This window comes from Rhipicephalus sanguineus, chromosome 8 (assembly GCF_013339695.2).
Source record: "Rhipicephalus sanguineus isolate Rsan-2018 chromosome 8, BIME_Rsan_1.4, whole genome shotgun sequence".
Taxonomy (NCBI): domain Eukaryota; kingdom Metazoa; phylum Arthropoda; class Arachnida; order Ixodida; family Ixodidae; genus Rhipicephalus; species Rhipicephalus sanguineus.
The window spans coordinates 65397054-65424278 of record NC_051183.1 but is presented as its reverse complement, the minus strand read 5'-3'; the positions used below and the strand labels follow the sequence as shown (position 1 = coordinate 65424278).

General features: G+C 43.9%; 1 protein-coding gene and 1 long non-coding RNA gene across 2 annotated transcripts in view; both read right to left on the bottom strand.

The window, feature by feature from the left end:
• LOC119402030 (venom metalloproteinase antarease-like TtrivMP_A) overlaps positions 1 to 27225 on the bottom strand; it is a 223783-nt gene that overhangs the window by 12716 nt on the left and 183842 nt on the right. The window lies entirely within an intron of this gene.
• On the bottom strand, positions 1866 to 5914 carry LOC125759549 (uncharacterized). The gene is made up of 3 exons (XR_007417134.1): positions 5877 to 5914; positions 5670 to 5778; positions 1866 to 2003 (listed from the first exon to the last, which is right to left on the bottom strand). It is a non-coding gene; the product is annotated as an uncharacterized LOC125759549 (long non-coding RNA).

The following is a 27225-nucleotide window of genomic DNA, read 5'->3' as shown; positions in this document are numbered from 1 at the left end:
CTTCTGTTCTTGTATTGCGCGTCCCTCCCGTACTTGGGTGTCCTCGTGAGAAGAGAACAATGGAATACTTCTCCAACGTATTATTCCTTTCGCAAAAATATCCACGCCAAGCTTGTTTAATATTTTCGACATAAACGGAATTTTCCGCGCATACGTATTTGCTACGGTTGCTTTCTTAGAAAAATAGCGCAGAGATCATGTGTCTGAAACGAAAAAAATTCGGCAGATCCCACGTACCGTGGGAGTCGTCGTTATGCGAAGCGTGCGGCGGGAAGGTGACTGTGGCGTAATTTTTTTTACTGAGCAAAACACACGAAAAGATGCTAAAGATTTGTATAAATTTTAAACGCACTCATATATGCTGAAGAGCCGCATATGTGCTATACACCAGTTGTTTCCAGTTGGGTAACGCTGCCAACGGCAACGTGGGTATTACCAACACCAGAAGCAGTAAGCTGATATGTAGTGCTTATACTTGTCTGTTATCGTGGAGAAAGCACGCACGTTTCACGAACCCGTTTGCATGTGTGGTAGAGGTTCCTAACAGTTCTTGAACAATGTCATCATTACCGTGATCAGTGGGCACTAGACGCTGCTCATGACTTGTTATCGGATCCGGTCGCGATCGCGGTGGCGAGGGGTCCATGTGTAGTGAAGTATGCCTTATACTATAGCTGTTAGAAATAGTGGATGCCTCGGTCATTTCGTCGACAAATTGTCTGTCGACAGAGCCGGCGACATGTCGAAATCTGAAGTCACCCATCGCGTTGGTGAGGGTTAGGCCGTTGAGGCTGGTAGGCCTGGATAGGGCTACGTAGACCAACATTACTGGATGACGCTTGTCGTATTCGTAGGCTACATGGGTGTATGTTACCTACGTAGCCTAGTCTACAAAGCGGCTGTCAATCTATCTGTAATCATTCTCGGTCAGCATGAAGCCATCACTCAGCCTCGTAAGAAATGAAGAGGACACTGCGTCATTCTGGCGGACTTAGTGCACTTTACGCTGCGATGATGTGAATATCATACGAAACTTTCATTAATGTATTCTTCCGGGGTCGAGCAATGCTTCAATATAGCTTGCTGAATCATAGGAATACAAATGTAATGCTTATTAGACTGCTATAAAAGTGGAGCCAACACTGGAATCACGGACGTTAATCTGATATGACGCCTGTATTGTAGGACTACATATGTAGCGCTTATCGCCCTACGTATGTGCTTGGTCTACACCAAGTTAAAATTAGATACCAAGCACCACAACCGCAACTGACGTTGCACCGTCATCAGGCCTGCATAGGCTGTTTTTCCAAACCAGTTCGTAGACCTGGCGTGGCTTTGTGGTAGAATACCTGATTGCCACGCAGAATGCTTAGGTTCGATTCCTGCTTCGATCCTGATTTTTATTATTTCCATTCGTCGGGTCAACGCTGCTGATGTCAGTTTTTCTTGACGCTCTCGCATTTAAATTACCATTGTGTGTTCTCGCCGTTCCTGGGTAGATATAGACTGTCAATCACCTGTGGCGCATACCCGTACACTGCGGCCGGTGGTAAATGGGTATGTGTCACACGTGTCTGGAGGAAAGGGTTTGACGACGCACGCGACATGATTTTCACGTTATTCATGTCATGACCACGCCGTCTTATTCGTCAAGTCCTCTTACCCTCCCATGCTAATTTTGGTCTACACCAAGTTAAGGAGGCAATCACGAGAGCACCCAGACGTAGGCGGCTAGATAGATAGATAGATAGATAGATAGATACGTAGATAGAAACGCTCAAAGTGCCAGAGGTTCGCTAAGAAATGCTTCGCATTTAATAAAGAGCTTTCGGTTAAACAAAAAACTGTTTCCTTACCTCACTAAATCTCGTATACTACTTTTGCAGCATTCTGAAAGCTTCGACTTATTTTGAATGTCCGTGTAGATAGTAGACATGAGATTACCGTACTTATGAGAACAGTTCGCTGCTTTCGGACAGCCATCATGAACGCAACCAAGCCTGGAAAATAATGAAATACTTTTTTTGTTTTGAATAAAAAGTAAAAAACGTTTATTGCACAAACTTCGCACCTCGTCACATATTGTGCCCGCGAATTTCATCACCAATCAATTTAGCTCTTAAAGCTTTCAAAGTTTTCTAATTCACTTTTGTAATCTTTTTGATTATTCACACCGCTAAGATGGCTGTTAGCAGTGCTCCTACCAAGCATACTTAAATGAAGCTGCAGAAAAGCGCCGAAAGGGTCTGAGTCTGCGTAATCAGCCTAGAACGCTCGCGTTTCAGGTGATCGACAAAATCATCAGCTCAGCAGAAGTACAGCAGCAGCTCGTGAAAATGTGCTAGATGCTTTGGAAAAATCGGCAACTGCGATTTTTAAAACAGCCCATTGGGAACAATTCCATTTAAGCAGTGCATTGGGAAACGCCATAGATTGTACCGTGAGTTATGTACTCGGTCAATCAGGTTTGCATTGGAACGCCTCATGTGGTGCCTATACTCCATCTCATAAGATCCCTTCAGCACTGTGAAGGCTAAGGGCCCCTTAGCCAATAGGAAGGGCGATTAGCCCCTCCACATGCATTCATCCGCGTCGCGTCGTATGCGTAGCGTCTCCCCGGCGTCTGCACGCGCGCGTAGAGACGGCATCGAACAGACCATAGAGTTCCTAAAAAAACTAGAGGGGACTCTGGCGCTGCGATCGTTCAGCTACCATGGGAATGATGGGTAGTACACAAATTTGCCTAGTCTTCGTGCTTACGACTTCAAACGTACTTGTGGCTTTGTTTATTGCTATGTTTTGCTTTTCTTTCGGATAAAAGAATGGATCGTTGTGAACTTCGTCACCGGATTTGAATCGCTGAGCCTAAAGAAGATAAAGTGGCGAAGTGAAACTGCTGACTTTTACTGAAATTCGTTTTGCGACAAAGCGGATGCAGCCGACGCAGAGCCAAACGGAGCCGAAAGTACGAAGTTTAGACAAATTTGTGTACTACCCATCATTCTCATGCTGGCTCAAGCGTCATGTGTTGCAGCTCCCATAGACACTAGCGCCAGAGTTCCCTCTAGTAAGTATTGAGGGAAACTCTATAGAACCGGCGGCATCGCCAAAAAAAAAAAGAAAATGGCTCCACCCACAGCAGCTGGTGCCCTCCGCTTCGAATTTATCGAGTCGTCATCGTGCCCTGCGTGACACGCAAATTATAAATTGACGCTTGTATTTGCTTTAGATTAATGTGATGATGCTCCGACAGCAATGTATTCATGTCTATATTGCGCTGATTTTAGGAACCATTATCAAATTCTCGGCGCATTATGCTTAGCAGGCGTGGCTAAAAAATCAGCTAATATCGCAAATGACGTCAAAATGTACCTTGTGCTTTGCCCTCAGCGTGCGATGGCACAAAGCGATGGTTCGTTTCACCATTTATTTGTTGCCGCCAGCGCAGTAGCCGAATAGCAAGTGCAATTTCGGAACGAAGCGGGTGGTCGCGTCTGCTTGGGCGCTGCCATGTTGGTATGTAACAACAGTTAACGGCAATTAATGATACAGCTATTAAAGAAACATGATTGTAATGCGAAGAAGAATAAACATATCACCCATCAATGTGGCGTAACACGTGCCGAACAAGCGAAGATGTCTCAACCCTGCCAACTAAAAGGTAACTATATCTGGACCTATGTTTTACTGCGCAAGCGTGTGGCTTGCCTACGCCACGTAACCTTGGTAGTGCTGAACGGTAGTGGTGAGATGGAGCACGACCTACTGTACTCCTGACCTGCCCAGAGAGCGGGGCTCCTATGGGAGAGCGCGTTCCTGCTTTCGTTCAACCGCTCGCCGTAGATGGCGCTACCTATAACCTGTTCGTGTGCTACTCTGCGACCGTTTCGGCAACGCTAGAGTAAGAACGCCTGTGTTCTGTGACGAACTGCCGGCATTATGAGACTGTTTCTGCAAACTGAGACGGAGGGTCAAGTAAAGTACACACTGCGGTTAAGTATTTACTGTCCACAGTTGACTAACTTGAGAAGCCGTAGACTTGCACAGTGTAGAACGGCTGCGTCCTTTTAAATCGAAACAAAAAAGCTTTAAATCACTTTCCGCACTTTATGTCCGAAGTATTTTGTATTTATGCATACTAATTACAAGATATGAGCGCTCTGCGCTGGCGAAAGATCACCGCGAGCGTTAAAGCTGACGTCAGCGAGCAGGTGCTGACTAGCGCCACAACGCTCGTAGGTTTTATCCCTAGCAGCAGGGGGTATGAACTAGAACGTGGGCGCTGGAAAGAGAACATCTGAGCAGGTCAGGAGTACAGTAGGTCGTGAGATAGAGTATAGTCTCATTTGGTGGAATCGTAGAGCATGTGTGACAAAGTTATGAGCAGACACTGAGGGAAAAAATGGCCGCGTATCTGCGTGCTTCACTGCAAATGTCGTCTAAAGACGACAGAAGAGGCGCTGCGTGAGATGTGGACGCCATCTGGCAATACATCGGGAACCATGAGTGCTGTGTTGCGGGCTGGTAGTCCCGGTGCACAGCAGGCGAAGACCGGCGGTAACCAACGCGACCGGCGGGGACGCCAGCCAGCCCAAACACGCGGTTTGGCGCGAAGCGCCGAAGCAGAAGAAACGTCCGCACTCAACGAGTACTCTCCACGCACTCTTTTATTTACGCGTCGCCTGGGTAAAACAGGTATGCCAGAGCGGCGCCCCGTGGCATTCGTATAGTGCAATACTGAACCGAAACCGAAACACAACAATGAGCTCCTGCAGAGGGCACGGAGGAAGGCAAGTTTCAGCGCAGTCGCATTTTCAGCGCAGCTTAAGAAACTAGGGTCTTTAGAATTACGTATCTATGTATTTTGTATTAAAGGAACACACCACCTAATACTTACCTAGTGATGTTGCGCCTCAGATATGCGTAATGTTTGCTTTTTGATAAACAATATACACAAGTATGAACCTAGTCAGCCGCTCAAGATGGCTGGCCCTTGGGCAAGTGGTTCAACTTTGGCCGGGTTGTTGAATCGAGTGACGTGCCGACAAACAGAAAGACAGACAGACAGACCAAAATTTCTGCGTTGAAGTTCTCCAAGAAAGACTATCGTGTTTAATAACTGTTGCTAGTTACCTGTTGCGCAGACAAAAGGCTGTATTGAATGCTTCCACTATAGTGACGTCAGTCACCTACATAGCCTTCGCACCTTGAATATGATTCTCTTTGTCATTCGCTATCGACATTAAAGACCCCCCTCCATGGTATATGGAACTTAGAGCGCGGACATACTGATCGTTTACGTAGAATGTAAGGCTAACTTATTTACTGCGTGTAACTTACACTGCTACCTTTGTCTAAATTGGCTAGCATAGCATATTTAGGCATTGTCACAATTGCGTCGTAGATAGCTACCGCTATGGTTTATTAATAACCATCTTCATTGCTTCTGTGATTCGGTAATACTCCGCGCATTTTTTTTGCGCTGTAAATATTCACTGATATATGCAGGTCACAATCTGAACGCACGAAGATGGGTTTGACTTTGAAGGAATGCGCTAGTGACATATCTTGTTCAATTATTTAGAGCATGTGACTATGCATGTTATAACGAACTTCTCTTCGCTAAATCTTTCACACGTACTGAAGGATTTTAAAAAGGTGCTTACAAGTGCCCAATTTCGTGCGCTACTGTTACACGTCCGCTGAACGTTGGTGGAAGGTCTTCTCCAACAGCGAATTTTTCTACTGAACAAACTCCGGCCGCAGTGGTCAGACCTAAAAATGCAGTTTATAAAACATCATTTTGTTCGCATTGCAGGAAACACGCACTTGATAATAACTGAAACATGTAACATGCGAGAATTTATACTCACCAGTGACTTCAGTTCTGAAAGTGCCATTTCTAATAAGAAACATTTCTTGGCTGAAAACGAGCGTGTTGGCTATATTAATATGATAAAATTCCACACGTGACTTCTAAAAACCTATAAGCGTACTATTATGTGAATCCTATGATAAGAATCACATTGCCATGTCACTTCATTGAGTGCAGTGGGAGATTATTGACCAATTATTACCTGCAGCAGCTTTGAGTAAATACCTTCGCGCCTTTTAAATTGTTGCCATTGAGACTGCACATGTCCCGCCTTGTTTGGTTTAATTGTGGCAGGCCACTGCGACAGTGCAAATACAAGCATCGAAATGCTTAGAAATGATGTAATTACATGAGTTTCTACGCCTACGTCACCCAGCGTTTGTTCGCACAATTCAGTCTGGTCTAATAAGCACTGTATACAGCCAACATTATCCAAGATTCCTTCACCACTAGCCGACACTAGCAGGCGATAGCCAGCGTTAGCCTACACGCCAACACTACGTTCTACTTAACTGACCTTACACAATGGTGATCAACAATAGATGACATTAGGAAGCAGTGGCCACCACTGGCACACTATTCACCGAAATTATGCAGAGCAAACCAGAATTAGCTACCACTTAGTAAACACGGCCCAGAATTTTTCACACAATCACCAACTCCAGGACACATCCACTAACCAGTAGCCAATATTCGTAAGAAGTGGAAAACGCTTTTCCTACATTAGCCAGTGCTAGCAGAGAGCACGACAACAACAGGCATCATTACGAAACTACTAGCCGTAAGTTCGCTAACCAGTGCCAGTTTCATACGAGCAAGTACACATGATACCATCAAATTTTATCATATCGTCTCATTTACATTGTCATGTGCCTTCGGATATCCCAGCTCAAGAGTTCCCTGCAACAATGTGTCGTCATTCATGAATTTCATGCCATGTCGTAAATGACGTGCACGTCATGCCGCCGTCTCATGGCTAATGCTAAACTGTCAAGACACGTAATTCGGTACCGTGTGTTCGTCTGCATAAATTCGCATTCTGGTATATTTCACGCTAATGAAACGACCGCCACTACTCCACGACCGTATACATCACCTTATAATGACATGCATGTCACTATACGAATGACATCCTTGTCATGAGCATAAATGTCGTTACCTAATCTTCATCTTTGTCGTGAACATGCGTCGTTTGAAGTGTATTGTCTTGCACTGCAGAGCCGCGAAACGACAGCCGTGGCATCACGAAGACACCTTGTCATGCATCTGATAAGGTGCATGATATGTGTGACGATATTCATCTGATGACCTATCATTCATGTTCATCATACTCATATTATGAGATATCAGTTTTCGCACACAAGAAGGCAATTGAACCGTCATGGAAACAACCAAACAACCATTAGCAGGCGCAAGAGATAGATAGATAGATAGATAGATAGATAGATAGATAGATAGATAGATAGATAGATAGATAGATAGATAGATAGATAGATAGATAGATAGATAGATAGATAGATAGATAGATAGATAGATAGATAGATAGATAGATAGATAGATAGATAGATAGATAGATAGATAGATACAAGCGTCTCTCACTCGCCGAAAAATGCTCCCGATTTAATTACACTTGCCTTGTCTACGCTTTGTCATTTATTGCTGTAAAAAAATATCCCGCATTCTCATGCGACTCATTTGAGCCAAGGAGTTGTTTACTGCACAAGTAGGTGCTTTCACTCAGCACTTATGCACCTGATAAGTCATCATCCTTTGAAACTATACCACTGTTCCTTTAACACGAAACTGTTTCGTGCCGGAGTCCATTAAGGATTGACGCACTTCATTTCAGTCAGCCAAGTGATGTCAAGAAAAGGGAACGTGGGTAGTTCAATGTAATTAAGAAAAACTTTTCAGCGACCTACCCAACCACGGAATTGAACCTCCGACAATACCGACTTTGATCGAAGAAGCTCGACGCGCTGACGACCACCCCAAAACAACGTTAGCAGGTTTGTTAGCTGAAGGCCTAATATGTGCTTTCCGCTTTTCAGTGATGGCCCTGCCATCTAGGAGCTGTGCCGCGAAGTACTATGCCGCAGCGCTGCACGAGCGTCACGGTGTGGCACGGCGCAGTCATGACTGCCTTGTACCAGCGAGATATACACAAGCGGGAAGCACAAGGCTTTCATGTGTTAGAGACCAACTACGAAGTGTGTGTCGAACGCGGGAGTGCCGCACTAGTGTGTGTCCTCTCACATCCGTCAATCAAGGCACTTGACAACCCGCGGGGCTGTGAAAGACACTAGGAGTTGGACGAAAATACTCGGCAGGAATATGGCAGTAGGTGTAAACATGAGTCTAGTCATATCAAATTGTGTAATGCCAGCCCAATTGCAACACACACTGCGCAAATTGTATCTCTTAATTTCGAACTTAGCTGCAACTACTTCACTAAGCAGAAGATTGACTTTTTCGTTTTGAACGAGCCCCACGAATGAGGTATCAACGATCACCTTTAAGTAGAGTGTATGCCCCGTTTCGTTACTTCAAGAAGGTTTCCTAACCAACTAATCTGACATATTAAAAAAATCACCTGAAGTTCAACGCTTGTTAACGTAGTTATTGCGAGCAAAAGGTATGTTCGGCTTGATTTTCTAAAGACTGTGCACACAGTTTTATTAGGTTAGGCTTCATTGCAGCTCCGATGGTGTGTCTCTGAATGCTGACGAAGACGGTCTAATGATCCGTTAAACAGTCTCTAAAAGTGGCAACATTGGCTTCAGTGGGACGTGCTGATGCGGCCTCCATTTGCTGCGGTGTTTCGCCTTTGCTTGAGATTTCTCAGCCCGCGGTTTTGATATATCTACTGGATGATTGCATTCAACCTGTCACTTGCGCTGAAACGTAAGCACCGACGACCCAGCCGCTGCGTGACTAATGGCGATACTGGGTGACCTAGCACCGGCGAAGCAGCGGTTAAAGAACCTTTAAACCTCCCAGAGGTCGAAATTTAGTTGCGGTGTCGAAGTTGTGCACGAGTCCACAGTGAATTCTAGCCGAGTGCTACACCTTTCGTTCTCGAAACGCGACCCTTGCCCGTTTCGCTCTTTCCTTCGCTGCGCTTTATTTGTCGCCTAGCCTCTACCCCTCTCCGAGCGCTATTATTCAACTTGCAAAGTGAAAGAGCAGGGAGCGTGCGCTCTTGCTTACAGACAAACATGTTCTTGCTTGCCCATTAGACAGCGTCTGTCACTTGTAACGTCACCTAATCGGGCAGACGACGTCATGAAGGTCGCTGTGGATAGCGGAAAGAGACGAACAGGAGCACGCGAGTGTCTCTAGGTGGTTTACCTACATCTAGTCACTTGGTACCGCTGCAGCAAAGCTCTGAATGGTTGCAGCTGCGACGTCTGTCTGCAGCTCGTCACGTGGCGGGACGGTGCGCCTGCCACAGTTCACTGCCACTTGATGAATAATATTGTGTATAATGGAGTACCTAAACTTTCGCTCAATAATTTTATTCACCCTAATGGGCATATTAACACTGTTTTTTCGGCATGGGGCTCAATGTTTCAAGCGCATTGCTTTGTTATGATAGGTGACTTGTATATCTCAATTTTTTTAAAATTAGGCAGATCCCACGCGTTGTGGAAATCGGTGCCATGCGAAGCCGTCAGCGAATACTTCAATGCTGTATTATATAGCTTTGAGCCAAGCGCGACGAGGTGGAGCGACGTGTTTTTGTGTGAACGTTGTGGGCTTACCAGGCACGTTGACAACACTAGCGTTTTAAGGGTAAGTTATGGTCTGATGTAACGTCACCACTCACGTTAGAGCACAGGCGTCAGTATTATCGAAACAAAGTACACGCACAACATGTTCTCGAAACTGCTTAATATTTTTTTCAACTGTCTCACCATGAATATACCACACATTTTTCGTTGTTAGCTGCTACAAGCAATGCACGGGGATTATGCCGTGCCGTTTAAGACGACGTGTCACCTGAATATTCTGGGAGGACTTTCATAATGAAAAGAATGAGTCTCATAAATTGAATAAAGAAGTAAGAAGGTATCTAGATTGAAATATTGGGAAAATTAAATTCTCTGACACAGCATAGCCTAAATAACCTTATCATTTATGCTATACAAATGTTATGCAAGGAGCATACGTAAGTTGGTAGGTCTTAATACTTCGATGAGAAGTGAGAAACATGATATTCTTAAAGGCTTTCATACCTAGTCAAGTGGAAAACTATATCACAATTCTCATGAAAGCATGCGTTTATATAGTCTACGGTGTTGTTGATTGTCTCCTCTGCATTATAACCGCAGACGCTGGCGTTGGATCCAAACTTCAGTGTTTCTGTAGATATGCTGCAAGTCTCATTACGAAACAGGAAGTCATCCTAAAATAAATGAAACGTCGTTAACGGCAATCACAGAGGAGACCCATGTACTTCATTTTTTGGTAACATGCATTCCTAATCTCCATATATTTGTATGAAAAGTGCTTTCAATACAGTGCTCTAATACAGGGCTCCAATACAGTGCTCCAATACAGTACTTTACACTCTTCATAGACATGCTGTCAGTTCAGCCCTCGGTGTTCGGTGAACACGACAACTCAAATTGCCCTGAGGATGAGACGTGACAAAAGAAGACAGGTTAAACTCAAATCGATTTATAAAGCATTCGTGGCGCCGCAAAATCTATATGTGGACGAATTACCAGTGAAGCTGTATGCGCATTTTTGCTGTAGACGCATGCATGGTCGTTACGCCGACTTGTGCGACTGCTGACGGTGACCGTCTTCTTCGGACTCAATGTCTTTGGGTGCATTCTCCTCTTAACGGAAAGACGGAAATGCGTCTGAAAAGTTCGCGTGACCAGCAGAAAGTGGGTGTGTACCAACCAGGTCGTAGCGTGGCATAGCTAGGCCTGCTATGCAAGCGGTGAACGTCACAATGGGGGTAAATCGGGCTAGTTGGTTGCTCATGATCGTAAAATAACACTGCAAAAGATGACGGACGAACACACAGAGACAAACGAGCGCTGACTTCCAACTCGTTTATTTATGCGCTAACATAGGAATATTTATATGTTTTATTTCTATGTCTCTATGTTTTATTTCTAGAGTTATCTATATGATTCCGCATAAATAAACCAGTTGGAAGTCAGCGCTCGTTTGTCTCTGTGTGTTCATCCGTAGTATTTTGCGCTGTTATTTTACGATCATATGCAAGGGGGTTGGGAAGGGAAGCGATGGTAATGCGGAAAGAAAGAAGGAAGGGAGAGGGTAAAGCGCTTTGGGCCAAGGAGCTTTTTGCATAGATTAGCCATGTATAGTAACATAGTAAGAGGGAAAAAAAGCCAAGTGATGGTGAGGAATTATATGAGGGTGAAGAGGAAAGAAAGAAGAAGAGGAAATGGTAAAGCATGGCATAGCCTTGTATAGTATAGTTTAGAAAGAGGGTGGGAAAGGGAACTAAGAATGAGGTCTGATATTAGGGGGAGGAGAAAGGAAAGGAAGATGCGAGAGGGCAAACCTTAGCATAACCGTGTACGGTATATCATAGCAAGGGGTGGGAAAGCGAAGTGAGGGTGAGGGGGTGTAATGTGATGGTTCGAAAGAAGTAATGAATGGAGGAGAGAGGGCAATATAGAGAAAGATAAAGAAAAAAAGAAATATCAATGGAAGAAGATAATAGAAGAAGATCTAGAGAAGATAAAGAAAGAGACAAACGTGAAAGATAGAAGAAGGAAGAAGATCGAAAAGGATGAAGCAAAAACTCAATCTACGTTGGTGGCGCCCGCTTGCAGGCGGCGTGGTTTACTCAGATAGCACATGCGTAGAGCTGGCTTTAGTTCTTTCCTGATCTATATATAGTCCGCTTTTTTCTGTGGTACTGTTTTCGCTGTCTGTATTCGCATTGCTGTTGTCGGTGCCACACCGCTACGTTGGCTTTTTTGTCCGTCGTAAACGCGTTGCGCCGTCTTGGTGTCTCACTTTCTCCGTTTATTGTAGACTTGTGGTCTGCGTCATAGCGCAGCAGCGCAATCTTACTACCACGAGGCAAACACCCTCGCGGGAGCGAGTTCCGCCTGCTGTGCGGTTTCCGTTTTTTGTCTGTATATTTTTCTTCCATTTTTCCACATTGAACAGTAGCCAGCCAAAAATTCATTCCCAGCAGGAACGGATGCGCTAGGCGTAATCAGCTTCACTGTGGTACACGTCTCACCTCTTCAAGCAGTGCTCGTGCCAAAGATACACTGGTGACAATTTGACATGCACCCACCAACTGGCTCTTGAATTCCCTAAAGCGTCACGCTTTATCTTGTACAAAGAAAATGATGGCTCACATACACACCTACTTGGGCGTTTGTAGTCGTCACGAATGCCTTCTGCACTTCGTCAGGAATGCGCTGTAGTGCATTTCGTGACGGGTTGGCTTTGGTCATGCCCAACCTTAAATACACATCTTTTTTGTACAATGTAGTTGATTAGATTCAATCTCGGACTCATATTTTACGTGTCATTTGGTACATAGCGGACCACAACGCATCTGTATGGTCGAATGTGGCTTGCCACTCCTAATAGATGACGTCGTTTAACCGGCAGTTGTTTTCGAGTAACGTTTATGGAAAGAATGAACTGTAGGGAGAGGAATGGTAGGGATGTTAACCAGTCTACAAAAACAGCTATGCTAACCTACCCAAGGGAAAGTGAATGGGGAGTTTAAATCATAATAGAGTTTCAGTGCTCGATTAGGGCCACATTTGTACATCGTCCTTTTATCCCATGTTGAGCACCTCACAACTAGGAGCGACTTCATACGCCACTTCACTGCCAAATGGTACCTAATTGCAGCTGTGTTTTATGTAACAGCGAACATTGTACGATTGGTTTTGTTGCAAAGGCCGCCCATTTTTAGATGAACAAACAAAATAATGCCGGCTGTGGCTAAAACGCGCATTCAGCTATGTGCCATGTAGAACAGAGAACTGACTTTGAAAAATGTGAATGGGGAGCAAACGGGAACATTTGTAAAAAAGCGCCTAGGGGAGCACATTAGCATGCGTTGCTATAAGACTCCTGCCATTGCATTGTAGGGGATGACTGAAATATCCAGCCAATTTGCCATCACACAAATGTTTTGGAGCTACGGACTAAATGATGGAAGTATCTCTGACAGGGAGACATGGGTCATAGAGGTATCAGCGTGCCGTAAGTTTGCCTTTTCAAGAAAGAGCGCTATATTTAGGGGCAGATAGAAACCATTGGTTGGGCATGTGCACAATGTTACAAGTGCTTCTTGCGCATGCGCACTGTTCAAACAGGCAAGGTGTGTAGAGTGTAAAGCACTCGTTATTCTGCGCTTGTCCTGTCATTTTCTTTTGTTGTTGTTCGTCGTCATGAGTGCAGTTTTAGTAAGCAAATATTAGAAACTGTTTCACTTGCGTGGGCGAATGGTGTACGCAAACGTGATAACTTTGCCTTCGTTGCGCGGTATGCGTCTCTTACGTTTAAACTTTGACCTATGCAGATTCAGCGCCTCAAATCTCTGCACAGAGCTCTCGCATACATACGATGGTTGCTTTCGCGTGCCTTTTCGTGGTTTTGGGCGACGACAGGCAGGCACTGCTACAGCCAAATAAGCTCAAGTCGAGTAGCGGTTGGAAGTACGACTTTGCTGCTAGGCAAGCTTCGCAGATTCTCGCGTGGTCAGCCTTCGCATACTTTCGTACACAGTGACCCGCCTTTGTTCTAAGTGTTCCTTTATCTGAAATCGAAATCCTCATGGAGGATACAGAGTAGCAGTTTTCAGGAGGCTAGCTGGACAACGTGAAGGTTAAAATGAGACGCAAGAGAGCATCATATCAGCTGATCTCTATGGGGTTACGCACATTGCATGCAGTGCGGCCACTGAGCACTTTTTTCCCCTGGCCGTCGACAGGCTCACGGGGATTTCAGTCCATCTGATCTCAATACTGCATCATATATTTGAATAAGTTTCACTTTCTAATGTCACGAAGGCGATCCAAGTAGCCATTTTTCGAAAACATATGCGCGGAGCTCCGCTTGCAGTGTTCACTTGGTGTGCTGCCATCTTGAAGTCTGCCCTACATCTATAGTTTTCTAATGTCGCAACAGCGCTCTGTAGGACCTCAAGCCACTTAACATACGCAACGCAGGTTTGAAAAATGCACGCGCACCCACCGGACGCGTGAGTGGTACACTTTGTTCATGGCATTTTAGTAGCGCAGAATTAGCACTCACGCATATCCTTTCACGTACGTGAAACTCAGGCATACAAATGTCTTACTAAAAAGCCCCTAACGCACGCTCCTATGATCCTTATTCTAAGAATTTTTACTACATGTACCCTAAAGGCAATTTGGAACAAGTTGCTTAGTTTGCCTGTTCAGTTAACATAGGCCAGTCAATTTTCGCATTTTTAGAAAAGTCACAGTACACCTCTATTTTCTTTGTTGAGTGAATGATTTCGTTTTATTGTTTGAAAAATTTTGAAATCCTGGTTCCAAAACCCCACTGGAGCGATCCAATTATTCTGTTAATTCAGTGTATTGATTTATTTTTAGGAGCAAGGTTGCGTCATGGTGGAAGTTGAAAGTATTTTTATCTTGTTCGCCTCAAGCCTAATCATTCAAGCTTCGTAACGTCTCTTGATCATCGTATATTCTCGCAGCACATTTAGCGGTCAAATAACGTGTATAGACATATTTGTTGGGAAGAAGATATCCGGCTTATCTAAAGTAGATTGCTTACCTCAACCTCAATGATTGCGTTGATTTGAAACCGTATTTTGGGACATTCCATATCAAAATATGGTATCGCCGCCTGAAAGAGCAAGATAGATTAAAAATAAGCCTTAACTGGCTACTCGTATGCAATACGAGTAGCCAGTTAGCCGATATCGATGATTTCAATGAAAGAAAAAGCGGAAGAGCTAGAACACGCGTTCACGTGTTTATAATGTCAATACCTTCCAGCGTAAAATTTGCACCTTTAAATGCTCACCAATTCTGTGAAGTGCAGCACGGTATAAGTTAATTAGGTAGATCTAATTACCCAATTAAATTTTGCTAATGCATAATATATTTGCAAAACATCTATTTTAGTACGAATAACTAGAAGAACAACACAGGTAGCGAGCTCTTGCAAGTATTCAAAAAATTAGACAGGCTCAATTTTAGTTCACATCTGCGCAACACCCAGCAAAGTTAGAGCGATCGGCTCGTGAACCATATAAGTGCAGGCCGATAAGTTCGACCTTCCGCTATAATAGTAATAATGGTAACGTGCAATCGCCTCTCTTAGAGGCACGCAGCAAACTTCCTCGTCATTGCAAAAACCGTGACAGACGCTGCAAGACCAAAACGGACTGCTTCTCGAAAACAGCATTACCACCGCATATTTCCGAACAACGGCTCGACCTATGTTCGCCTTCACTCGAAAATGTATCAGATTTTATGTAGAGGCGTGGATGCAGCATGGGGCCAGAAGCGACGCCCCCCCCCCACCATAGTTGCCAGATGCTGCCGAGCGAACAAGCAAATAACCATCCCAAAACAAGCCCCAAACAAGCGGAGCGAAATTTAACGAATTTGTGGATTGCTGAAAACACTTTTAACTATAATGAAAACGCAACTGAAGTACGAAAGGGAGTTGAAAAAAACTGCATTATTAATTTGTACGGCAAAAATATGCGGAACGATGAAAGAAAACAAAGATTTACTTTGTGTTATTGCCTACTGGATAGTCTATATTCGGCTTAATGCACGTGTGCTAGTCCTTGATTAACGTTACTTGCTGCTTGCCCCGACGTATGTTTGACTTCAACACCGAATTACTCAGTCATCCACAAACACGCTATAACATTAAATCTATTATGCACCTAATAGCTGATATATTTTCATTTATATTCAAACATGGTGTATTTCCTTGTGAACTTAAGCGTGGCAAAGTGATACCTGTACTAAAAAGGGCGACAGATCATTATTACATAACTAGCGACCCATTAGTATTTTGCCGTTCTTTGGAAAAGTTATTGAGAAACTAATTGAAATACGGTTAACTAAGTTTAACATCCTCTCATCTTGTCAGTTTGGGTTCCGCCATGGACGTTTAACTGAGATAGCGCTTATTCATCTTACTGATAAGCTAAAAAAGGTAATCGACAAGGATTTCTAGTTGCCTCAGTAGTCATCGATCTAACAAAAGCATTTGACAGTATAAATCATATTATTCTGTTCACTAAGCTCGAGTGAATAGGCATCGCTGGCCCCGCTCTTCCACTAATAAAAACATGATTATATAACGGAGTTCAAGTTGTTTCTTTATCAGACGTTTCTTCTCGACAGCGAACTACCAACATCGGTCTGCCCCAAGGGGCCACTTTTGTTTTTGATATTACACCATTTTAAAAAAGAACTAAAATTGCACTTAGTTCATTCAGAATAACAAAAGTGTAACTGTGTCTTTCATTTTAAGGTACGTGTGCTTTGTTGTTCAGTCTATTTTGGATATAGATTATCTGACTATTGTATTACTTCTTTTTTCTTTTCGTCTTCTCTCATCATTTTTGTTTTGCTGTGATATGTTAAAAGCGTTTTATTTTATGTAATGACATCTATTATTCTGTGAATGTCATGTTGTTTGCTTAAATGATTGATCTCGCTACTGTTTGTACTATGATGTGTTTATTACAGGGCTGGGCAGTATCGCGATACAAGAGTATCGCTATAGTATTTCAGAGATACTTTTTAGTATCTGTATTTCTGTATCGAGATACATTTGAAAAATGTATTTGTATCTCAGTAGTGAAATACATTTACGATGTATCGCCTGTATCGCGATACTATGCTGGACACGGGTATCTCGTTACATTGTTTTTTTGTGTCGGAAATGAGTTGATGCGTGTTTCCAATGGGGGAATGGTGCTTTTTTTCTTTTTTGTGCCAAGACAAGCAAAGGCGCGCCACCGGTCGCCGACAGATAGGGCGGCGATGGTTTCCGCTCAAGCACAGAATGGTCCGTGTGGTAAAGCGCGCGACGCCGCAGACGGCAGAATTGCGGGGGCAGTGTTGTCGGCCTCTGCCGACGAAAGTCGCTGTCTCTCAAGGTCAGTGCAGCACGCCTTTTTTTCGGGTGGCAAGCTATTACTTCGCGACCCCCCGCGCGGATACCGCCTTGGAACAGGCTTTGCAATGCTTCGCGTGCATTCAGTTCTCAAGGCGGCGGCACTTCCAAAAGCAGTTCCCGTAGTCGCGGCGGAAGTGACTAGAAGATGGCTATCTTTGTCGCGCTTTCAGCCACCTCTCCAATGTCAGGGTGCGTTCCTAATTGATTACGTGCGTGAAACGGTCTTTTGTGGTAGCAGGCTCCCCCACCGCCGGAGCCGACTTCGCCTGCTGCGGCTTTCTGAAATGGATGCTGGTAGCGTCGGTGGTGGTGACAGCTTCATTGAAGCCGACAGGGTGAGACGGCAGGATTCCGAAGATGGGGACAGACTTCGGATTCTGAACAGTCAGAACAACCCAAGTGAGGGCGGAAGTGTTTCCGTATCTAGATGACCCGAGAAGAGATATCGCCAGGCTGCAGGGCAATCCGGCTATGAAGGTGATATTTATTCACTATAACACGAATTTGTGCTCGCCTTCAGCGCTAGACAGACTTTTTTTTCTTTCGTGAGTCTTGTGCTGAGGCTGAACCGACGCTGTTAGAAGACAGTCTATTTGAGAAGCCTACACATCAACCTTCTCAGCAAAGCAGATATTATGTGCAAAGTAAATGCATACTTTTTTCAATTCACTGGTGTTCATTAGTGATTCGAGTGATTTGCTTAAAGTGTGCTATTTCTAGCATAGCTTAGTTTGTTCGCCAAGTATGTCGATTTCGGTGTCCAATCGTTGTTACTATTGCTGTGAAATAATGTATTTTTATTGCAATTGATACTTGTAATTATGTCATTATTGTAATTATGTACTTTGTCCACCCCCCTGCAATGTATTAATGGCGCTGAGGGTACTGTAATAAATAAATAAATGAACTGAACGTTTCCATGCGCTGTAACTTTAATTACAACATTATGCTGCACTAATAAGTGTCTTTGCGTAGTATGAGCATCCTTCAAATAAAAAAAGTATTCCAGTATCTGTATCGCTGTAACTGTATTCCGGAATACTTTTTTCGTCTTATTGCAAAAGTATCTTCGAAATATCCCGTTACGTTAAAAGCAAATGTATCTCAGTATCCGTATTTTAGGCTTCCAGTTCATGTATTTCGATATCTGTATTCCGGAATACTTTTCTGAGTATCTCTGCCCAGCCCTGGTTTATTACCACTTCATTTTGTACAGGAGGTTCCGATGCAGTCTCTTGACTATGGGACCTCCTCCTGTGTACCAAGCGCTTGTAACTTCAATCAACTTTTAATAATAAAATTCTGATTCTGATGCACATGCGTGCACAAGCAAGAAAAAAAAAGTGGACGACAAATGCGCTATTGGTGAACGTGACCATTGCTAAAATAACTATATTTGCTGGAAAAACGGAAATAAGCCCCGAAAATGCGACAAGCTACTTGAAAATTCTACAAGGGTATCGGCGAAAAAAGAAAACCAAATTCGCTCATTATAAGCGGAATTGGCAGCTCTGCTCACTAGTCATCTAAAGAGGGCGCAAAGTTTGTCCCATGCCTTTACACATTTAAATCTATCGGGCCCTTGTTTAATGTGAAGAGTTAGGGCCATGCAGGATTTTGAGATTATAGCGGCCAAGGACCCGTGATGTTGCACTCCAAGACTTCATGCCCGGTGTGCGGAGTACCAAAGTCAGACCTTTGCGAGACGCACCTTTTGCATGCATTGAGAAGCTTTTTTTTTGGACTCGACCAATGGGGGAAGGGTGAATGGTCGCTGTGGTAAAGCTTCGCTTCCTCTAATGAAAGGAAGGAAGGAAAATATTTATTCTCAAAAGGGGTTTGTTGTACGGGACCAGCTGGTCCGGAAGTCCCACCGAGGAGTGTTGGCTGCCCTTAGTCCAGGGCGCCACAGGCAGTTGCCGCCCTGCGTTTCCTGTCGATCAAACTGATATGATTGTCAACGCTATCGCTTGCCAGATCAAATGATTGTGCCGTTCGTGTACCTCGTTGGGCTCAAGCTTATGTTTCGCTGCATCCTTATGTTTTTGATGTTAGGCCAAGCACACGAGATTTTAGTCAAAGTTCCAACACAGCAAGAATGATTCCATCTGAAACCGAAGCTCCATCTGAAAGTGAAACGGACGCTGTAGGACATACAATTTAATATCTTGCAATAGCCACAGGGAGATGGGACGTTAGAGAACCTAACGCATCGACTCTCCTGAGATCCCACAAGAGGAAGTGAAGTTGAAGGAGATCAAGTACACGGCGTTCATGAGCGGTCTCACAAACCAAACTGTTTGCTCCGCCGCACGTGCTCATCTGATTGGCTCATTTGTGTCAGCGGCGAATACCTGATCACAAGCAACAACCTATAAAAAAATATGGCGAAAAACCCAAAAAAAAGTTTCTGCTTTTTATTACACGAGTCAGTGCTTTAAACTAACTTTTTAATATACCTAAGAATGAACACATTTGCTGAAAACGTTTTTGGGAATGTAATAATAATGGAATGCTTAAATGTATCGCCTTCGACAATAATGCAAGCCAAATAATACCTACTTATCTGGCAGTCACCGCACCTCTTCGCTATAATACTTTCTCGCCGTGTTTAAGGTATATTCGTTTATTCACTTGCATACATGTAGCTGCACAACCTCTTTCGTACCATTTCTTTACTAAAACTAATTCTGAACAAGAACCACTTCGGAGGTGCAACAAACACAACTCACCCAATTCAACAGTGCGCCAATGTACTCCACAAGATTTTTGTCTGACTCGAACGCTGCTGAATAATTCTTGCTTACTACTATACACACCTCCACAATGAACTCTTCATGTAACCGCGGTTCCGCGTCTGGGTGCTCTGCAAAAAACCGGCATTGTATTATTTGTCGGTAAATGAAAACATCATAATAAGGACATAGAAATTATTGTGTCCTTGGAGGCTTCAAAAAATGCCATCCCTCTTTGTAGTAATGTCAACTTCACTAGCAATGCAATCCCCCTTTCTTTAATTATTCTTTTGCTGGGGAAAGTATTCTGTTTGCTCAAGGAAAGTCTCCAGTAGCATACTATCTGTCATATTTTTTTATTGTTACGTTAGATTATAACTTGCATTGTGTCTTGTGGTTATTGTATACATTGCGTATTATTGACATATTTAGTGTGTAACTTCTGTACTGCTCAATTGTTTTATCACCTTCGTGTCCTGTTAATGCTTGCAAGTTTTTACGCCTACATTTCTTTTTTGTTTATACTTTATGTGAAAGATTATTGTATTGCCCAACTGCCACACTCTCGAAGGAGATTAGCAGTATTGTAAATAAATAAATAAATAAATAAAATTTGCATTGAAATTCGGGCAACTTTCGCGTTGTTTTTTTCGTCGTGCGACGTTGCCTAAATTAGATTCTTAAGATAACCAGGGAGGGTAACAAAATTTGTAACATCACACATGGGCACGCTTTGAAATTTAAATATCACTGCCATGGAATACAGGTTCATACGGCCTGTTCAAGGGAGACTATTGGTGCCAGCACAATGAAGGTGGTCTTTGGCGAATCGCCTAAAATTACGCACATGTGGCTATATATTGTAAAAGATATAATTTGTGATTGTTATAATAGGGCTATATTAAGCTTACCCATGATAAAAGAGGCACAGTGCAAATCTTGGGAATCGCCGGCACTATTATCTCCACCTAAAATTTGAAAGCGTTGAAATGGTCAGAATGCCTCGTTTTTTTTTTCTTCGAGAATTTACGTAGTCACAAGAATAGCGACTGCAAGAGGTGTTCCTTTCAATTAATTTAATCTTCCTTTTTTTATCTGAATAGAAAAGAAAGTATTCTGGTTAAGCTTCTACACTAAAAGCCGGAAAGAAGCATTACATATCTCATTTCGGAAGCACACCTCATATATCTCAAGTATTGAATCCATTTGTTTTTCTACCGCGAGGGCCAGTGGGCCGAGAGAAGATGAAAGCGAAGTACCAGTGTGCACGACAGGACAAACGGGAATATCCCCCAGTGTGGGTATGAGCCACGGCTTCCAGGGTCTACTCTACTCTACTCTACTATACTATACTCTACTCTACACCGAACTATAAGTAGGGTCTGAACGTAGCAGGTCGGCAAGATAACCGGTGGTCATTAAGGGTAACTGACTGGATTCCAACAGATGGTAAACGCGTCAGGGGGAGACAGAAAATTAGGTGGGTAGATGAGATTAAGAAGTTTGCAGGTATAAAACGTGGCAGCAGAAAGCACAGGACCGGGTTGATTGGCGCAACATTGGAGATGCCTTTGCCCTACAGTGGGCGTAGGCAGTCTGATGATGATGAGGATGAATGGTCTCACTCAGTGTCAAGTAAAGCCCTTTTTTAATCCCCTCGATGGTGTCGAGTTCTTCAACGGCTTCTCCACGCCATATCCCAAACGTTTTGGTGCCGAAGCCCGGCACAGACCTACCGACGGCTACGAGTTGCCCGGATGAAATGGATAAGCTCAAGACGAAGCGGCCTTCACGACGATCTTTGAACAGCCGGATCATCAGTGAGGCAAGTGGCTTACTTCGCTACGACTCCGCAGCGCATGAGCCGCTCGAGTCCATCTACGAGAGGCTCAAAACGAACAACGATGAGTTGAAGATCAACGAATTAGAGAGCGTCATCACGAACGAGGACTTCCAATTCGAGTACGAAAGTGTTTTAGAGTGTGAAGACAACGTGACGCGTATACTCCCCGAGCTCATAGGCCGTCGGAACCGCACTTCAAGCACGCCAGCAGGAGAGGGATCGGGGCCAGCTACCCATGGGATCACTACACCATCGAAGGGGACTGGAGCCAAGCTGTCGAAACTCACGATCGCGCCCTTTTCTGGGGATGCGTGTAAATAGACGGAGTTCTGGGAGCAATTTATCCAGATGGTTCACAAAAACGTCACCCTGACAACTACGGTGAAATGTCACTATCTGCGACAGTTTTTCAAAGGAGACGCTGCTTCCGCGGTCGCCGGTTTTCCAACGACTGAAGGATGATATAACGACGCTGTAGACATGCTAGAGAAGCGCTTCGGGGAGAAGACTCGCCAAGAACAGGAATACTTTGCAAGATTGCGACAGCTGATTTCTGTTCGAGCATCTGGCGACACAACAGCCCTCCGACAACTGTACCACCACGTGCTCGTGAACATCCGAGGGCTGCAGTCACTGGGTGTGCAGCGGTCTTCATTTTCGTCGATGCGCGACGACGTCATGCTTAGGGCATTACCCCGAGACGTCGTGGTCCTGTATCGCCGTGTATGTGCCGCACAGGCTTAGAATAATGCCGTGCACAACGCTGCTAATTCTTCAGGGCTGGACGGTCTCATGAAGCTCATTTCGGTCGAACTCGAGAGTTTGGAAAAAAGCGACTATAACGATAGCAGCGGAGGAGACAGTGGGGCTCAACATGTGGCAAGCCAGACAGCTCGTAGTCAGCCTTGGAAGCAGCCCATGCCATCTGTGCTCCACACGAAATCGACTTTCGATTGTCAGCACTACAACGAGACGTGTGCGTTCTGGTCATCCAAGCAGCCCTGCACGGAAGCGTGTCCTACCGACATGTCCCTGACGCAAAAGAAGTAAGTGATGTAGAGTGATAAAAGGTGTTTCCGATGTATCACGAAATGCCACAGGGCACGCGACTGCAAGCGGAGGATCTCGTGTTCGAAGTGCAAAGGTCGCCATGCCTCCAGCATGTTTGACCCAGACAGGATTTCGTAGGACTGCAAATACGACAGTTTAGTCATCTCTAGGTAGAGTACGACGAAACAGCGATGGATCCAATCCTTGCGTCTTCCTCCAAACATTCCGAGCCCGGGCGGTAAGCGATCACAACTGCCGCTACGTGCGAGGTGTATTCGACGGTGGCAGTCAGCGTACCATTGTCACCGAGGAGTTGTCACGACAACTGGGCTTAAAATGCGTCGGATCCATAAACATGGCTCTCAACCAGGGGCTTAGCCAATGTAGGGTTGGGGTGGTTCAACACCCCCCGAAATTTTTCAGTTTTGCTTGCGTATATATACACGTACACATACAAACGCACGCACGAACATACATAAAGTATGGTTGAACCCCCCCCCCCCCCGAAAAAAATTTCTGGCTACGCCCCTGCTCTCAACGCCTCAAACATCTAAACATGTAAATATTCAATGAGACATATTCAGTCTTGCCTTCGTAGGAGTCTGATCCTGGGCTTTCGTCAATTTCCTCTGGGCTTTCCTCTGGGCTTTCTTCAATTTCTTCTATTAGATGTGCACTCTCACCATCTCTGGATCGGCTTGCCAGAAGTGGTGAAATCCTATGCCGATAAGTGAGAATGCCTCGCTGAAACATTGGGCGGCATTGTGGTCACAAATACACGTTTCGTATTATTTTCAATAAAGAGAACGAACAAGAGGAGATGGATGGTGAACACCATTTCCCCGTTTTCAATGCCTTTTGTGCGATATGCAGACTGCGTTTCGTAACCGCAGCGTTGTACGCAATCTGTTCTAGGCGACAGAGCGTACCACTTTCAAGAAATTTTGCATCTTTATGCAAAGAAGATATGAAACACAAAATGTACGTAAACAGATATGTGTCCTCTAGTATAATGCTGCGGCAATAAGGGCTAACAAAGGGTACTGTTTTTGTGCCTTCTGACGAACGTTAATGAATTAGGATCCAACGCAATCGCGCTTGGGTTGCGTACTTCTATTTAGTAACCCGCACAGTTCTTTACACGAAAGCGCTTACATATTCATGCGTTGCATTAGCCCATACCTGCGCTACTTTAGGCTAGCGTCTGATTTATTAAAAACCGTCACGTGGGCATAAATGCACTTCACTGTTTCTTAGACTATTCAACTTTTTTTAGTTAACAGCTGTGAATACACGCTTTCCGCAAAACATCTTACAATGCGCCTGGGTCGTCACTGTGAACATTCAGCATAACATCAACATTAGGCACCGCATAACATTTAGGCGAAAACCTTAAATGACTCATGAAACGGTAAAAGTGGTTTCAAAATACATTCGTACGGTTCAAAATTTCAATCTTACCACTTCCACGCCACCTGGAATTTCTTCCACGATGAGAGATGACCTGTGTGTTACATCGTGGTACAAGTTTCTTTCGAGATCCCGGCCGTTCAGCTGATGAGAAAACACACTTTCCTAAACATTTTGAAATATGTAATTTTCATAAAGCTCTACTTTAAATAAACTACTGATGGCAGGCAGAAAGGTATCTGATGTAGGATACTCCAACGTGAGGTGAAGTGAGCGCCAGAGCATCACAGTGCGTCAGAATGCGAGGAGTCCTATGTCCTGCTTTTAAATGCGAAGCATTTCTTCGCGAACCTCAGGCACTTTGGCCGTTTCTATCTATCTATCTATCTATCTATCTATCTATCTATCTATCTATCTATCTATCTATCTATCTATCTATCTATCTATCTATCTATCTATCTATCTATCTATCTATCTATCTATCTATCTATCTATCTATCTACGAAAACACAGAGAAGAAGGAACACAAACACCAGCGCTGTCTCACAACTAACTTTATTAGCAACGAAATCACACATTTTATAGCACAACCTATCCCACGTGGGCACACGTCGATGATGCCATATCAGCGATACAGTACAAATTCAAAGGTGTAACTAAACATATTGTATCACGAAGCAAAACAGTTCAAGAAAGCAATCTCTCTGTCATGCAAGGTGATAGATGGCACACTTACACAACTAGGGCCTTTTTTGAAGATGTAAAACGCCTCCATAATCTCCCTGGTGGCCTGGTCCGCATGCGCGAAGATACATACGGTGTGTTGAAACATCGGTGTGCATGCGTGTTCTGAGGAATGCTTAGCCAAATGAGAATACGGATTGCCCGCCAGTGAGCGCTGATGTTCCATTAGTCTAATATTCAGGCAACGGCCCGTTTGGCCTATATATACGTGACCACATGAGAATGGGATTTGGTAAACAACGCCCACTCTGCATGGGACTACCGGAGATATGTGTTTCACCTTGCACGTTTTTTTATTAGAACCTGTTCTTTTTTCAAGCAATTTTCGATCTACGATTCCACAAATGTTCTTCATTTTGTTCGGGGCTGATAGGAGAACGTTAACGTTGAAACGTCCTGCAACGTTTTTTAGACCATGTGACAGTCTGTGTGCATAAGGTATTACGACACATTTAGCTTTGTTCGTTGGCGCCGAATTTATTTCTGTGGTGCGAGTTACTTTCATTGTTTTTATGAGCTTCTGCACACTCATCCTGAGAACATTATCTGAAAATCCCGACGCTCTGAGACGCGCAATCTGTGTTAAAAAACTGTCCGAGATTAAATGACTACATGTTTTAAACAATGCCGCGAACAAGCAGGAAAAACCTATACCATTTTTTACAACTTCCGAGTGTGCAGAATTAACACTTAGTATGGGTTTGTCGCATCTTGGGCTGTATTTCCAGCACACACGTTTTTCGCCTAGTCTGAGGCTGAGATCTAGAAATTGCAACTGTTTATTCTGCGGCACTTCATAGGTGAAATTCAGACCACGCCCACACTCATGAGAAAGATCAAGCACGTTTTTTACCGTCTCTGGGAAGCTGGACTCTTCAACAAAAATTAAAAAAATCATCCACATAACGCAACACCTTGATTACATTGTCACCCAGTTTACGTTTTACATGTCCACCCTTCCTAGAAAAATATTGCTCAGAATTGGCGCGACCTTTGATCCTATGCATACTCCCGATCTTTGTATGAAAAACTTCCCTTTCCATTCTACACTCGTTGACGTTAAGTAGAAGGACAGAATTTCCAGAAACGTGCCTACCGAAACACCACACCCACTAGCAAAGGCTATTTCATTATTATCTTCAGTGATACACATTTCTACACTTTGCATTAAGGCATCATGCGGTAAATTATAATATAAGTCTTCCACGTCTACACTAAACATATTGCATTGACCAGGGTTAGACGAGACAAGCAAAGAAACGAGAGCATTTGAATTGCAAACAAGAAAGGGATCCACATTTACCAAAGACTTAAGGTGTCTTTGCAAATACGACGACACACAGTATTGCCAGCTGTCCTTTTCCGTGATTATCGCTCGGAACGGAACTTGAACTTTATGGGTCTTCACAGCGAAGAAAAAAAAATGATGCTGCTGATATGGCATCATCGACGTGTGCCCACGTGGGATAGGTTGTGCTATACAATGTGTGATTTCGTTGCTAATAAAGTTAGTTGTGAGACAGCGCTGGTGTTCGTGTTCCTTCTTCTCTGTGTTTTCGTCGTTTGCGCTGAAAACCACTCATCATGTTTAACGCAATCCAACTCGCCCAAATGTCGGTTCTTCTATCTATCTATCTATCTATCTATCTATCTATCTATCTATCTATCTATCTATCTATCTATCTATCTATCTATCTATCTATCTATCTATCTATCTATCTATCTATCTATCTATCTATCTATCTATCTATCTATCTATCTATCTATCTGTCTGTCTGTCTGTCTGTCTGTCTGTCTGTCTGTCTGTCTGTCTGTCTGTCTGTCTAGCCGCCTACGTTTGGGCGCTCTCCCGGTGGTCTACATAGGTCGGAACATACCAAAATTGGCATAGCAGAGGCTCAATGTATGAACAACACGATTCACTGGTCATGACATGAATAATGCAAAATACCTGTCGGGTACGTCATGAAACCCTTTCTCTCAGTCATGTGTGGCACATACTTGAATACCAGAGTTCATGTTATGCGGGTATTTGCCACAGGTGAGAGAGAGAGAGAGAGAGAGAGAGAGGTGCTCTTTATTAGAAATACAGAGATTTTTGCCGGCGTCAGCACACCGCTGGCATCCTACTCTGTGTAGGGATGGGGAATGATATTGACAGATTAAAGAAGAGAGGGGAAGAATAATAATAGAAAGGAAGAATATAAAAAAAGAAAATGAGCACAGGTGATACAGAGTCTCAACACAGTAACCACGAACATACACATCGACACGCGACGAAAGTGATAACCAATTTTAACCAGTGTTTAACCAGCGTTCTCTAACGTGTACTGACATCGCACAGCACAAGGGCCTTTATCATTTCGCCTCCATCGAAATGCAACTGCCGTGGCCGGGAT